This window comes from Heterodontus francisci, unplaced genomic scaffold, assembly GCF_036365525.1.
Source record: "Heterodontus francisci isolate sHetFra1 unplaced genomic scaffold, sHetFra1.hap1 HAP1_SCAFFOLD_162, whole genome shotgun sequence".
In the NCBI taxonomy this organism is placed as follows: Eukaryota; Metazoa; Chordata; class Chondrichthyes; order Heterodontiformes; family Heterodontidae; genus Heterodontus; species Heterodontus francisci.
The window spans coordinates 3,491,125-3,499,496 of record NW_027140217.1 but is presented as its reverse complement, the minus strand read 5'-3'; positions in this window follow the sequence as shown (position 1 = coordinate 3,499,496).

Sequence of the window (8,372 nt, the reverse complement as noted above, 5' to 3'; positions counted from 1 at the left end):
TGACAGAGAGTGTCAGTGAGTGACAGAAAGTGTCAGAGTGTGATAGAGAGTGTCAGAGAGTGATAGAGAGTGTCAGAAAGTGATAAAAAGTGTCAGAGAGTGTCTGCGAGTGTCAGAGAGTTTCAGAGAGTGATAGAGAGTTTCAGAGAGTGCCTGAGAGTGTCAGTGTGTGTCAGGCTGTGTCAGAAAGTGATATAGAGTGTCAGAGAGTGATAGAGAGTGTCAGAGAGCGTCTGAGAGTGTCAGAGAGTGTCTGAGAGTGTCTGAGAGTGTCAGAGAGTATCAGAGAGTGATAGAGAGAGTCAGAGAGAGTCTGAGAGCGTCAGGGAGTGTCTGAGAGTGTCAGAGAGTGATAGAGAGTGCCAGAGAGTGATAGAGAGTGCCAGAGAGCGCCAGAGAGTGTATGAGTGTGTCTGAGAGTGTCTGAAAGTGTCAGAGAGTGTCAGAGAGTCATCGAAAGTGTCAGGGAGTGTCTGAGATTGTCAGAGAGTGTCAGAGAGTGTCAGGGAGTGTCAGGGAGTGTCAGAGTGTATCAGAGAGTCTCAAGAGTGTCAGAGAGTGATAGAGAGTGGTAGAGAGTGGTAGAGTGTGTCTGAGAGTGTCGGAAAGTGTCAGAGAGTGTCAGAGAGTGATAGAGTGTGATAGAGATTGTCGGAGAGTTTCATAGAGTGATAGATAGCGTCTGAGAGAGTCTGAGATTGTCAGAGAGTGTCTGACAGTGTCAGAGAGTGATGGAGAGTGAAAGAGAGTGCCATAGAGTATCTGAGAGTGTTCGGGAGTGATAGGGAGAGTCATAGAGGGATAGAGAGTGAAAGATGTTGTCTGAGAGTGTCAGAGATTGTCAGACAGTGTCAGAGAGTGATAGAAAGTTTCTGAGACTATCTGAGAGTCTCCAAGAGTGTCAGAGAGTGTCAGCGAGTGATATAAAGTGTCTGAGAGTTTCTGAGAGTATCAGAGAGTTTCAAACAGTGTCAGAGAGTAATAGAAAGTGACAGAGAGTGGCTGAGATAGTCAGAGAGTGATAGAAAGTGTCAGAGAGGTTCTGAGAGGGTCTGAGAGTGTCAGAGAGTGATAGAGATTGTCAGAGAGTGACAGAGAGTGGTAGAGAGTGATAGAGAGCGACAGAAAGTGTCAGAGTGTGATAGAGAGTGCCAGAGAGTGTCTGAGAGTGTCTGAGAGTGTCTGAGAGTGTCTGAGAGTGTCTGAAAGTGATAAAAAGTTTTGGAGAGTGTCTGCGAGTGTCAGAGAGTTTCAGAGAGTGATAGAGAGTTTCAGAGAGTGCCTGAGAGTGTCAGTGTGTGTCAGGCAGTGTCAGAAAGTGATATAGAGTGTCAGAGAGTGATAGAGAGTGATAGAGAGAGTCAGAGAGAGCCTGAGAGTGACATGGACAGTCTGAAAGTGTCAGAGAGTGTCAGAGAGTGATAGAGAGTGCCAGAGAGCGATAGAGAGTGCCAGAGAGTGCCCGAGATTGTATGAGTGTGTCTGAGAGTGTCTGAAAGTGTCAGAGAGTGTCAGAGCGTCATAGAGAGTGTCAGATTGTGTCTGAGATTGTCAGAGAGTGTCAGAGAGTGATGGAGAGTGTCAGAGAGTGTCAGGGAGTGTCAGGGAGTGTCAGAGTGTATCAGAGAGTGTCAGTGAGTGATAGTGAGTGGTAGAGATTGCCTGAGAGTGTCGGAAAGTGTCAGAGAGTGATAGAGAGAGATAGAGAGTGCCAATGCGTGGTCGAGTGTTTCAGAGAGTGATAGAGAGTGTCTGAGACTGTCTGAGAGTGTCTGAGTGTGTCAGAGATTGTGAGAGATTGTCAGAGAGTGATAGAGAGTTTCAGAGTGTGTCAGAGAGTTATATAAGTGTCTGAGAGTGTCTGAGAGTGTCAGAGTGTATCAGAGAGTGTCAGAGAGTGTCAGAGAGTGATAGAGAGTGTCAGAGAGTGATAGAGAGTGTCAGAGTGTCAGAGAGTGTCTGAGAGTGTCACAGTGTATCAGAGAGTGTCAGAGTGTGATAGAGAGTGTCAGAGAGTGTCTGAGAGTTTCAGAGTGTATCAGAGAGTGTCAGAGATTGTCAGAGTGTGATAGAGAGAGTCAGAGTGTCTCAGCGAGTCATAGAAGTGTTAGAGACTGTCTGAGATTGTCAGTGTGTATCAGAGAGTGTCAGAGAGTGATATAGAGTGTCAGAGAGTGTCAGAGAGTGGTGCAGAGTGTCAGAGAGTGTCTGAGAGTGTCAGAGTGTATCAGAGAGTTTCAGAGAGTGTCGGAGAGCGATAGAGAGTATCAGAGAGTGATAGAGAGTGGTCGAGATGTCTGAGGTGTCAGAGAGTGTCTGAGAGTGTCTGAGAGTGTCAGAGAGTGATGGAGAGTGATGAGTGTCAGAGAGTGATAGCGAGTATCAGAGAGTGATAGAGAGTGGGAGAGATGTCTGAGGTGTCAGAGAGTGTCAGAGAGTGTCAGACAGTGTCTGAGAGTGTCAGAGAGTGTCAGAGAGTGTCAGAGAGAGTCAGAGAGTGTCAGAGAGTGATGGAGAGTGAAAGAGATTATCAGACAGAATCTGAGAGTGTCAGGGAGTGATAGGGAGTGTCATAGTGTGTCAGAGTGTGAGAGAGTGTGTCAGAGAGTGATAGAGTGTGAAAGAGAGTTTCAGAGAGAGTCTGAGAGTGTCAGAGAGTGATGGACAGTGTCTGACAGTATCCGAGAGCGACAGAGAGTGTCAGGGAGTGTCAGAGAGTGTCACAGAGTGACAGAGAGTATCAGAGAGTGATAGAGAGTGGTAGAGATGTCTGAGGTGTCAGAGAGTGTCAGAGAGTGTCAGAGAGTGTCTGAGAGTGTCAGAGAGTGATGGAGAGTGATGAGTGTCAGAGAGTGATAGCGAGTATCAGAGAGTGATAGAGAGTGGGAGAGATGTCTGAGGTGTCAGAGAGTGTCAGAGAGTGTCAGACAGTGTCTGTGAGTGTCAGAGAGTGTCAGAGAGTGTCAGAGAGAGTCAGAGATTGTCAGAGAGTGATGGAGAGTGAAAGAGATTATCAGACAGAATCTGAGAGTGTCAGGGAGTGATAGGGGGTGTCATAGTGTGTCAGAGAGTGAGAGAGTGTGTCAGAGAGTGATTGAGTGTGAAAGAGAGTTTCAGAGAGAGTCTGAGAGTGTCAGAGAGTGATGGACAGTGTCTGAGAGTATCCGAGAGCGACAGAGAGTGTCAGGGAGTGTCAGAGAGTGACAGAGAGTGTCAGAGAGTGATAGAGAGTGCCATAGAGTGATGGAGAGTGTCTGAGAGTGTCAGAGAGTGATAGAGAGTGATGGAGAGTGATCGAGAGTGTCAGAGAGTGTCAGTGAGTGATAGTGTGTGAGAGTGTCAGAGTGTCTGAGAGTGTCAGAGAGTGTCAGTGAGTGATAGTGTGTGAGAGTGTCAGAGAGTGATACAGAGTATCAGAGAGTGTCTGAGAGTGTCAGAGTGTATCAGAGATTTTCAGAGAGTGTCAGAGAGTGATAGAGAGTGTCAGAGAGTGTCTGAGAGTTTCAGAGTCTATCAGAGTGTGTCAGAGATTGTCAGAGAGTGATAGAGAGTGTCAGAGAGTCATAGAAGTGTCAGCGTGTATCAGAGAGTGTCAGAGAGTGTCAGAGAGTGTCAGAGAGTGTCAGAGAGTGTCAGAGAGTGATGCAGAGTGTCAGAGAGTGTCTGAGAGTGTCGGAAAGTGTCAGAGAGTGATAGTGAGAGATAGAGAGTTCCAATGCGTGGTCGAGTGCTTCAGAGAGTGATAGAGAGTATCAGAGAGTGATAGAGAGTTGTAGAGATTTCTGAGGTGTCAGAGAGTGTCAGAGAGTGTCAGAGAGTGTCTGAGAGTGTCAGAGTGTGTCTGAGAGTGTCTGAGAATGTCAGAGAGAGTCAGACAGAGTCAGAGTGTGTCAGAAAGTGATAGAGAGTGTCAGAGAGTGTCCCCGCGAGTGCCTGAGAGTTTCAGAGAGTGATAGAGAGTATGAGAGAGTGTCGGAGAGTGATGGAGAGTGATAGAGCGTGTCTGAGAGTGCCTGAGAGTGTCAGGGAGTGTCTGAGAGTGTCTGAGAGTGTCAGAGAGTGTCAGAGATTGTCAGAGAGTGATAGAGAGTGTCAGAGTGTTTCAGAGAGTGATAGAAGTGTCAGAGACTGTCTGAAATTGTCAGAGTGTATCAGAGAGTGTCATAGAGTGTCAGAGAGTGATAGAGAATGTCAGAGAGTGATCGAGAGTGTCTGAGAGTGTCCGTGAGTGACGGAGTGTTTCAGAGAGTGATAGAGAGTGTCAGAGATTGTCAGATAGTTTCAGAGAGTGTCAGAGTGTGTCAGAGAGTAACAGAGAGTGATCGAGAGTGATAGAGTGTCTCAGTGTGTCAGATTGTGTCAGAGAGTGTCAGAGAGTGATAGAGAGTGTCAGTGAGTGATAGAGAGGGTCTGAGACGGTCAGAGAGTGTCAGAGAGTGATAGAGAGTGTCAGTGAGTGATAGAGAGGGTCTGAGAGTGTCAGAGAGTGTCAAAGAGTGATAGACAGTGTCAGAGTGTGTCAGAGAGTGATAGAGAGTGATAGAGAGTGATAGAGAGTGTCTGAGAGAGTCTGAGAGTGTCAGAGAGTGTCTGAGAGTGTCTGAGAGTGATGGAGAGTGAAAGAGTTTGTCATAGTGAATCTGAGAGTGTAAGGGAGAGATAGGGAATGTCATAGAGGGATAGAGAGTGAAAGTGAGTGTCTGACAGTGTCAGAGATTGTCAGACGGTGTCAGAGAGTGATATAAAGTGTCTGAGACTGTCTGAGAGTCTCTGAGAGTGTCAGAGAGTGTCAGCGAGTGATAGAAAGTCCCAGAGAGTGTCTGAGAGTGTCAGAGAGTGACAGAAAGTGTCTGAGAGTGTCTGAGAGCGTCAGCGAGTATCTGAGAGTGTCAGAGAGAGTCAGAGAGTGACAGAGAGTGACAGAGAGTCTTAGAGAGTGGTAGAGATTGTCAGAGAGTGACAGAGAGTGTCAGAGAGTGTCAGAGAGTGATAGAGAGTGCCTGGGAGTGTCAGTGAGTGACAGAAAGTGTCAGAGTGTGATAGAGAGTGTCAGAGAGTGATAGAGAGTGTCAGAAAGTGATAAAAAGTGTCAGAGAGTGTCTGCGAGTGTCAGAGAGTTTCAGAGAGTGATAGAGAGTTTCAGAGAGTGCCTGAGAGTGTCAGTGTGTGTCAGGCTGTGTCAGAAAGTGATATAGAGTGTCAGAGAGTGATAGAGAGTGTCAGAGAGCGTCTGAGAGTGTCAGAGAGTGTCTGAGAGTGTCTGAGAGTGTCAGAGAGTATCAGAGAGTGATAGAGAGAGTCAGAGAGAGTCTGAGAGCGTCAGGGAGAGTCTGAGAGTGTCAGAGAGTGATAGAGAGTGCCAGAGAGTGATAGAGAGTGCCAGAGAGCGCCAGAGAGTGTATGAGTGTGTCTGAGAGTGTCTGAAAGTGTCAGAGAGTGTCAGAGAGTCATCGAAAGTGTCAGGGAGTGTCTGAGATTGTCAGAGAGTGTCAGAGAGTGTCAGAGAGTGTCAGGGAGAGATTCAGATTGTGCCAGAGAGTGATAGAGTGTGATAGAGATTGTCGGAGAGTTTCATAGAGTGATAGATAGCGTCTGAGAGAGTCTGAGATTGTCAGAGAGTGTCTGACAGTGTCAGAGAGTGATGGAGAGTGAAAGAGAGTGCCATAGAGTATCTGAGAGTGTTCGGGAGTGATAGGGAGTGTCATAGAGGGATAGAGAGTGAAAGATGTTGTCTGAGAGTGTCAGAGATTGTCAGACAGTGTCAGAGAGTGATAGAAAGTTTCTGAGACTATCTGAGAGTCTCCAAGAGTGTCAGAGAGTATCAGCGAGTGATATAAAGTGTCTGAGAGTTTCTGAGAGTATCAGAGAGTTTCAAACAGTGTCAGAGAGTAATAGAAAGTGACAGAGAGTGGCTGAGATAGTCAGAGAGTGATAGAAAGTGTCAGAGAGGTTCTGAGAGGGTCTGAGAGTGTCAGAGAGTGTCAGAGAGTGATAGAGATTGTCAGAGAGTGTCAGAGAGTGACAGAGAGTGGTAGAGAGTGATAGAGAGCGACAGAAAGTGTCAGAGTGTGATAGAGAGTGTCAGAGAGTGATAGAGAGTGCCAGAGAGTGTCTGAGAGTGTCTGAGAGTGTCTGAGAGTGTCTGAAAGTGATAAAAAGTTTTGGAGAGTGTCTGCGAGTGTCAGAGAGTTTCAGAGAGTGATAGAGAGTTTCAGAGAGTGCCTGAGAGTGTCAGTGTGTGTCAGGCAGTGTCAGAAAGTGATATAGAGTGTCAGAGAGTGATAGAGAGTGATAGAGAGAGTCAGAGAGAGCCTGAGAGTGACATGGAGATCTGAAAGTGTCAGAGAGTGTCAGAGAGTGTCAGAGAGTGATAGAGAGTGCCAGAGAGCGATAGAGAGTGCCAGAGAGTGCCCGAGATTGTATGAGTGTGTCTGAGAGTGTCTGAAAGTGTCAGAGAGTGTCAGAGCGTCATAGAGAGTGTCAGATTGTGTCTGAGATTGTCAGAGAGTGTCAGAGAGTGATGGAGAGTGTCAGAGAGTGTCAGGGAGTGTCAGGGAGTGTCAGAGTGTATCAGAGAGTGTCAGTGAGTGATAGTGAGTGGTAGAGATTGCCTGAGAGTGTCGGAAAGTGTCAGAGAGTGATAGAGAGAGATAGAGAGTGCCAATGCGTGGTCGAGTGTTTCAGAGAGTGATAGAGAGTGTCTGAGACTGTCTGAGAGTGTCTGAGAGTGTCAGAGAATGTGAGAGATTGTCAGAGAGTGATAGAGAGTTTCAGAGTGTGTCAGAGAGTTATATAAGTGTCTGAGAGTGTCTGAGAGTGTCAGAGTGTATCAGAGAGTGTCAGAGAGTGTCAGAGAGTGATAGAGAGTGTCAGAGAGTGATAGAGAGTGTCAGAGTGTCAGAGAGTGTCAAACAGTGTCAGAGAGTGAGAGAAAGTGACAGAGAGTATCTGAGAGTGACATGCAGTAATAGAAAGTATCAAGAATGTCTGAGGGGGTCTGAGCGTGTCAGAGAGTGTCTGAGAGTGTCAGAGAGTGTCAGAGTGTGATAGAGAGTGTCAGAGAGTGGCAGAGAGTGACAGCGAGTTGTCGAGAGTGGTATAGAGTGGTAGAGAATGTCAGAGAGTGACAGAGAGTGTCAGAGAGTGTCAGAGAGTTTCAGTGAGTTTCAGAGAGTGACAGAGTGTGTCAGAGAGTGATAGGGAGTGTCTGAGAGTGTCTGAGAGTGTCAGGGAGTGTCTGAGAGAGACTGAGAGTGATAGAGAGTGTCTGAGGATGATAGAGAGCGACAGAGAGTGTCAGAGAGTGACAGAGTGTATCAGAGAGTGACAGAGAGTGTCAGAGAGTTTCAGTGAGTTTCAGAGAGTGATAGAGTGTGTCAGAGAGTGATAGAGTGTGTCTGAGAGTGTCTGAGAGTGTCAGGGAGTGTCTGAGAGAGACTGAGAGTTATAGGGAGTGTCAGAGAGTGAGAGAGAGTGCCAGAGAGTGTCTGAAAATGTCTGAGAGTGTCTGAGAGTGTCAGAAAGTGATAGAAAGTGTCAGAGAGTGTCTGCCAGTGTCAGAGAGTTTCAGAGAGTGATAGAGACTTTCAGAGAGTGCCTGAGAGTGTCAGTGTGTGTCAGCCAGTGTCAGAAAGTCATACAGAGTGTCAGAGACTGATTGAGAGTGATAGAGAGTGATAGAGAGCGTCTGCGAGCGTCTGCGAGCGTCAGAGAGTGTCAGAGAGTGTCAGAGAGTGTCCTAGAGTGTCAGAGAGTGTCAGAGAGTGATAGAGACAGTCAGAGAGTGTCTGAGAGTGTCAAGGAGACTCAGAAAGTGTCAGGGAGTGTCAGACAGTGATAGAGTGTGTCAGAGAGTGATATAAACATTCAGAGAATGTCAGAGAGTGTCAGAGAGTGTCAGCGAGTGAGACAGAGTGATAGAGAGTGCCAGAGAGTGTTAGAGAGTGCCAGAGAGTGCCAGAGAGTGTCTGAGACTGTCTGAGACTGTCTGAGAGTGTCTGAAAGTGTCAGAGAGTGTCAGAGAGTGACATAGAGTGTCTGAGAGTTTCTGATTGTGTCTGAGATTGTCAGAGAGTTTCTGAGAGTGATAGAAAGTGTCAGAGAGTGTCAGGGTGTGTCAGAGTGTATAAGAGAGTATCAGAGAGTGGTAGAGAGTGGTAGAGAGAGGTTCAGAGTGTCTGAGAGTGTCTGAAAGTGTCAGAGAATGTCAGAGAGTGATAGAGAGTGCCAAAGAGTGTCTGATTGTGTCTGAGATTGTCAGAGAGTGTCAGAGAGTGAAACAGAGTGTCAGAGAATGTCAGGGAGTGTCAGTGTGTATCTGAGAGTGTCAGAGAATGCCAGAGAGTGATAGAGAGAGTCAAAGCGTGGTAGAG